This window comes from Syngnathoides biaculeatus, chromosome 4 (assembly GCF_019802595.1).
Source record: "Syngnathoides biaculeatus isolate LvHL_M chromosome 4, ASM1980259v1, whole genome shotgun sequence".
Classification (NCBI taxonomy): Eukaryota; Metazoa; Chordata; class Actinopteri; order Syngnathiformes; family Syngnathidae; genus Syngnathoides; species Syngnathoides biaculeatus.
This window is the reverse complement of record NC_084643.1, coordinates 23,819,729-23,825,406: the sequence shown is the minus strand read 5'-3', so window position 1 is coordinate 23,825,406 and position 5,678 is coordinate 23,819,729. Positions and strand designations below refer to the sequence as shown.

Sequence of the window (5,678 nt, the reverse complement as noted above, 5' to 3'; positions counted from 1 at the left end):
CCAACACGTACGGCATCATTAGTTTTTTTTTTTTTTAAACAAGAATTTTCAATCTGGTAGGCATGGTGGATCAGCTGTGAGTGCGGCTGTTTGTCTTGTCCCCTGTGATTCCCTGGCAACCAGTTCAGGGTTCACCCTGCCTCCTGCCAGTTGACAGCTGGGATAGGCTCCAGCACTCCGACAACCGTCGTGAGGATAAGCAGCTAAGAAAGTGGATGGATGGAATTTTCAGTCTTGGCAGTGACAGACATGAAAAAAAAATTGCTTCTTACCAGTGCCTCTCACAGCTGGCTAACTTGTATCCACAGCTGTGCCATTTGCATGTTCTCAGTCTCCCACGTTTTGGGTTATGCTTAAGCGATTTCGGCTCGTGCCATGCGGTGTTACAAAGTGTCCTTTGCTTCACCCCCACTAAGATGAGACTCCCAGGCAGACCAATAAGATGCAGCTGAAAGGCTCTAAAAAGTGGCCGGTCCTTTGTGTGTGCTTTTTAAGAGAGGAATTGAGCCGGAGTAAGGAGAGAAAAAGAACAGGAAAACCCAAGAAAAATATAAATACCATTGCAAGAGGATAAGGCGTTGGAAAATAATGGAAAATGAAAAGGGATTGTTTAAGAAAGCCATGGTTATGAAGGGGGTCACTCGCCTTCATACATCTCCACTAATTAGCCAGTCAGCCAAATTCTGCTAGTGTTATGAACGAGGCTCGAGGGCGGACCCAAATACACGACTCCAGAGGTAAGCAGGTAGTGGACAGAAAGCCTTTATTCGGTCCATGGTCAATGATCAGCGAGTTAGTCAGGAAAAGCAGCAGTATCAGAAGAGGCAGGCTTACTAGGATGGTCAGGGAACAGGTGAGGGTCAGTACACAGTAGGTCAGGTATACGGGAGTGCAGGAACGAGGCAAGGGAATCAACGATCTGTCCTATAAGTACCGGGTATAATCAGCCGAAAAGGGGTGCAGGTGTGTGCCAACTAATTGGCTGACCACGCCCAGCCTGGGGAGGATGCCAGAGGTATGACAGCTAGAGGTTGTCAAGCAACCACAAGAGTTTCTGAAAAAAGACACAGTAACTTAGAATCTTGAGTGGACACTAATATATATATTTATGTCTTAATTACATGATGGTTGAAGCCAAAACAGTGGAATGTGCTCTTTATCAGCGGGTATGGTCTGACATTATGACGAGTTTAGGCTGTGGCATTGACAATATTTTTAAGTATGTTATTTTAACTTTGAGAGTGTAAACTATGTTAGACATAAAACACAAAGATAATATAAGTTGTCTGCACAATTTTGATTGGTTCAGACTCCAGACCAGACCAGGACTTCTAGAGCTTAGAATTGCTACATGCTGAGTAGCATGGATGACTCAAGGATGTACTAAATTGAGTTCATTTTTGTTGAATAACTCTTCATACATCACACATCTCCTGTGTACTCACTATTTGACAGTTTTTTCCTTGGAAAAATTGTGGCAAGCATCAGTTTCTGCAAAAAGCAATGTGTCCTATTTACAACACACCGATTCATTTTAAAGACATGCCAGGTAAACTCCAATAATCGAAAAATTCAGTCAAAATGAGTTATTGTTCACCTGCCCCACTTGTTCAATGGGACCAACGGACTTTTTTTACCATGGTGACTGGGGGCAGTGCTTGGGGATTGCGATTGAGCGGTTTTTTTCTTTTCAAGCAATCCAGCATCTGAAGAGAAAGGAAACAAGAAAAAGAGCAGACAATTAAGAGAAAGACCAGCATTTTCACTCACTTCTTCACCAAGCCACTGAACGGATCCTTGTATGAGGCACATACAGGAGACACATCCCTTATTACAAATACCCGCCAGACCCACGTTGCCCACCGAACATTTGTATACATGCCAGTTACCAGAAGCTAGCACTGGGAGGAGTGGTATCTGATATGGGCGATATGGGCCTTTGCACAGGGGGCCGTTCCGTCTACGACCACCTCTAAGCACAGGTAAGACTGTCAGCTAATGCTATTCTGTTTTAACAGTGCAACTTTGCTTAGCTTTTGCCTTTGAAATGCTGCAGACCATTGCTTCGAAATGTCAGATTTTCTAAGAGACAAATAATCAAATACGGATTGCTAGGTGAGGCTAAACAGAGGATAATGTTATGCTTCTGATCTTGCTTTTTTTTTGGTTTCAGCACCAATCCAGTTACGCTTTCTGAGTATGTGACGGCACATGTCTAAGAAAATGTAACTGCGATTGGCTGGGTGTTCGGTTCTGACCTGAAGTAACCCTGCCTGGTGGCACAGACGGTGAATTTGAGACAGCAAATTGTAGCCAGTTGAATTTCAGACAGCGAATTTCAGACAGTTGAATTGTTTACATTGAAAAGTTACACTGAAATACAACTATTGAAAATGTGATCACTTTACATTTCAAATTCAAACCCTGTTTTCTGTGGCATTTCAAATTCAAATCCTGCTGGCACATATTTACTTCTATACGTAGTTTCGTGTGAATAAATTGAGTATAAGCAACATTACTTCGTGTCTGCCTTTTTGCGCCCTTTAATCGTTTTACGCGTTGTAACAGATAAATGATAACAATAATCAAACAAGTACCTTATTTTCCACTACTTTTTGGGCGATGTGAACCCTGCAGCATATTTAATGTTGAGGATAGAATATACATTTTGTGTGTGTGCGTGTCGCAAGTGGCTATACATTTAATAGTACCAAAAAAAAAAAAAAAAAAAAATCACTCAGTTTTGGGCCTGCACAGATGACTCCAATGTGTAGAAAAAGAAGTTTACCTTTACCTCTAGCATGCGTAGAAGAAGAATTCACCACAAGCATGCAATGTTAGCTGGGATAAGCTCCAGCACTCCCGTGGCCCTTATGAGGATAAGGGGCTTGGACAGTGGATGGATGAACGCATACAAAAAGAAGAATCTACCTCAGTTACATGTTTAGTTTTTTGCACTCATTTCAAAATGCAACATGACATGTATGAATGCAAAATATATATTTTTAATTTAAAATCTTTTACAAAAACTGCCCAAATGTGTAGGTCATCCTTTTCCGAAGTCTGCGAGTGGATCTAAAATGCGTGGAGCCGTGTGAAAGAATCAACCATCACCAATGAATTTCGAAAGGTTGGATTGCTACATGAGGGGAAAACCACAACCTCAGCAGTAACTCAAGATGAAAATGACATTGAGAGTGACAAAGAGACTGAAGCTCACATAGTTCTATTTGGAACTAACTTTGCCATTAAGCCACACAGCCAAACAAATAATATAATAAGGTAGACATATGCTGTCACTACCAAGTTCCACGTTTTGGTTCAAGACACCCTGGCACAACAGCCCATGGACAAGCCACATGAGTTGGTCCACTTAACAAAAAAATAATAATTATAACAATAAAACAAAAACATAATGAATACACAAATTTACAGTGTAAAAAAAGTGTAAAAAAAGGCTTAAGGAACCTAAATTATGGACGATTCCCTAGTGATGAATAACTTTGGTGCCTTTTCTATATGCTGCTTCAATTGGTGGCATGCAGATACTATATGTCCCGGACTACACTGGGTGACACAACCAGAACACATAGTGACGGAAAATATTTGTAAACTACAGCGTGCCTGCCACATGGAAGGTACCAACCGTGTGTGTGCAAGCCTCACATGCACAACGAATGGGTTTATCTACTGCACACTGAGCATTGCTTGGAGCCATAGTACTTTGAGAATGCCCGATCTCGTCTGATTTTGGAAAGGAATGGTTTCGGGGCCACAAATAGGCAGGCGACGAGCCCAGACGCTGCCCGTGGGCTGCCTGATGAGTCCCCTTGATATTCACTGTTTTACACGTCTATCTGTAATAAATCCCTCTGCATTTTTTTTTCCACAATGTGTCACGTCCCATCAGAACGGGAGTAGGACCCAAATGCAGGACTCGGAAGATGCAAGGTAGTTCAAGGAGACACGTTTATTATATGCAGAGGTAGGGGATCGAGCAGGCAGGAGTCAGTACACAGGAGAACAATCAAAGCAGGCAGAAGTAACAAAGGAGTCAGGCTTACAAGGTTGGTCGGAGAACAGGCGAAGGTCGGGACACAGAGGTTCGGTCAGGGATACCGGAGCACACAAACGGGACATGAAGATCAAACGAACTGGCGCCGGCCAGTTGTCATCGCGGTCATATAAATCCACAGCATAATCAGGTTGCATGAGGCGCAGGTGTGCAACTCCCAATCAGCGCACCCGCGCGGGCACCCGCACAGTATACACAGTATATACTATACACAGTGACAAACCAATTCACACAATTGAAGCATTTTATTTTGAATCGTGTATATGTTTGTTCGTTGTTTTCTTAACATGATAATGATGGTGATTAAGGTGCTGGAAAACAGCTTTTTATAAATGGACCTGTTCGGCATTCACTGTAGTCAGTGAAATGGAAGCCATGAAGACAGCTGAATGGGTGACACAGGAAGTTATAACAATCTGCATAAAGATTGCTTTGACCCTCAGTATCCAGCCCTTCACCACCCTGCCCACTGCCAGAGTGGAAGCAACAGATGTTAAGGGAGCCAGAGACAGTGGAGGAGGGGAGTGATAAGATGACAGCTGTACATTGTTTTTCTGTGCCAGCCATTGTCTGGACTGAGTTTCGAGCTCTAATTTGCGCAGGACTCTGGCAAGAATGTCAATAATATAAGCGAAGTTGTGACAGAATGAAGAGTTGCAGTGGTAAAGACCATTGGAGGATGTCTGGAAGATGGAACAAGCCAGTGCATGTGAAACTCTGACCACATGTCCATAAATATACTTGAACTCTTAAATCGCTTTCCTCTTGATACTGAATCTGAAGGGTTTTCAACTTTATTTCAAATTAGATTTTTTTTTTTATCAATCATTGGAAAATGTGACTTTTTTGAGGGGGGACAGAAATGTAAATGCTGATTCAGCAACTATTTGACAATAGAATATAATATTTCCAGTTGACAAGCTTCATTTTCATTTGTTCAATTTAATTTATACTTGGAAAAGCATGACATATATTATTCTAAACTAAGAGTTAATATAAAACCAACTAATATGGGAGGAAAAATCCCAGATAGGGCTTTGACAATAGAAGAACCAACAACATTTTATTTTTATGGCTGCTTGTCGTACAACAAGATTAATTCAACAAATTTCAGATGTGATGAGAAGGAGGGGGGTGGGGGGACGCACTGGATTAAGTGAAAAACAGATGGGCGAGCGAGGGCACACATCCTGCATCTTGGTCAGCCAGGGCTGACAACTAAATGTAGGACACGCAGGGGGAAAATGCAAGGTCAGAGAAGATGGCACAAAGGGAAAATACATTCCATTCACATTTGATTATTGATATCAATTTACAGAAAACCTCAAAAAGGCATTTTGAGAGACAGCGTGGGTGATTTGTGGAATCTGACTCTGAGGAAAATATCATGGGAGAGAAGCATGAGTAAAGTATAGAAACATGTTTTCCAAATGGCAATGCTTCAGCCAAGTGAGGGGAAATAAGGGCCTGGTATCGATGTAGCAAATGTCTGGAGAGCTGCAGAATGACACAACCGATCTTCACCCCAGGGAAAAAGTGATGAGAGTTATTCCAAACACTTTGTTGCGATGCTGACAAGTAGAAAATTGAAGGAAAGATGACA

General features: G+C 42.0%; 1 long non-coding RNA gene across 1 annotated transcript; it reads right to left on the bottom strand.

Moving 5' to 3' along the window:
- Positions 1–1,064: 1,064 nt before the first annotated feature.
- Positions 1,065–4,155, bottom strand: LOC133499557 (uncharacterized). The gene is made up of 3 exons (XR_009794689.1): positions 4,065–4,155; positions 2,795–2,887; positions 1,065–1,706 (listed from the first exon to the last, which is right to left on the bottom strand). It is a non-coding gene; the product is annotated as an uncharacterized LOC133499557 (long non-coding RNA).
- Between the last annotated feature and the right edge of the window lie 1,523 nt (positions 4,156–5,678).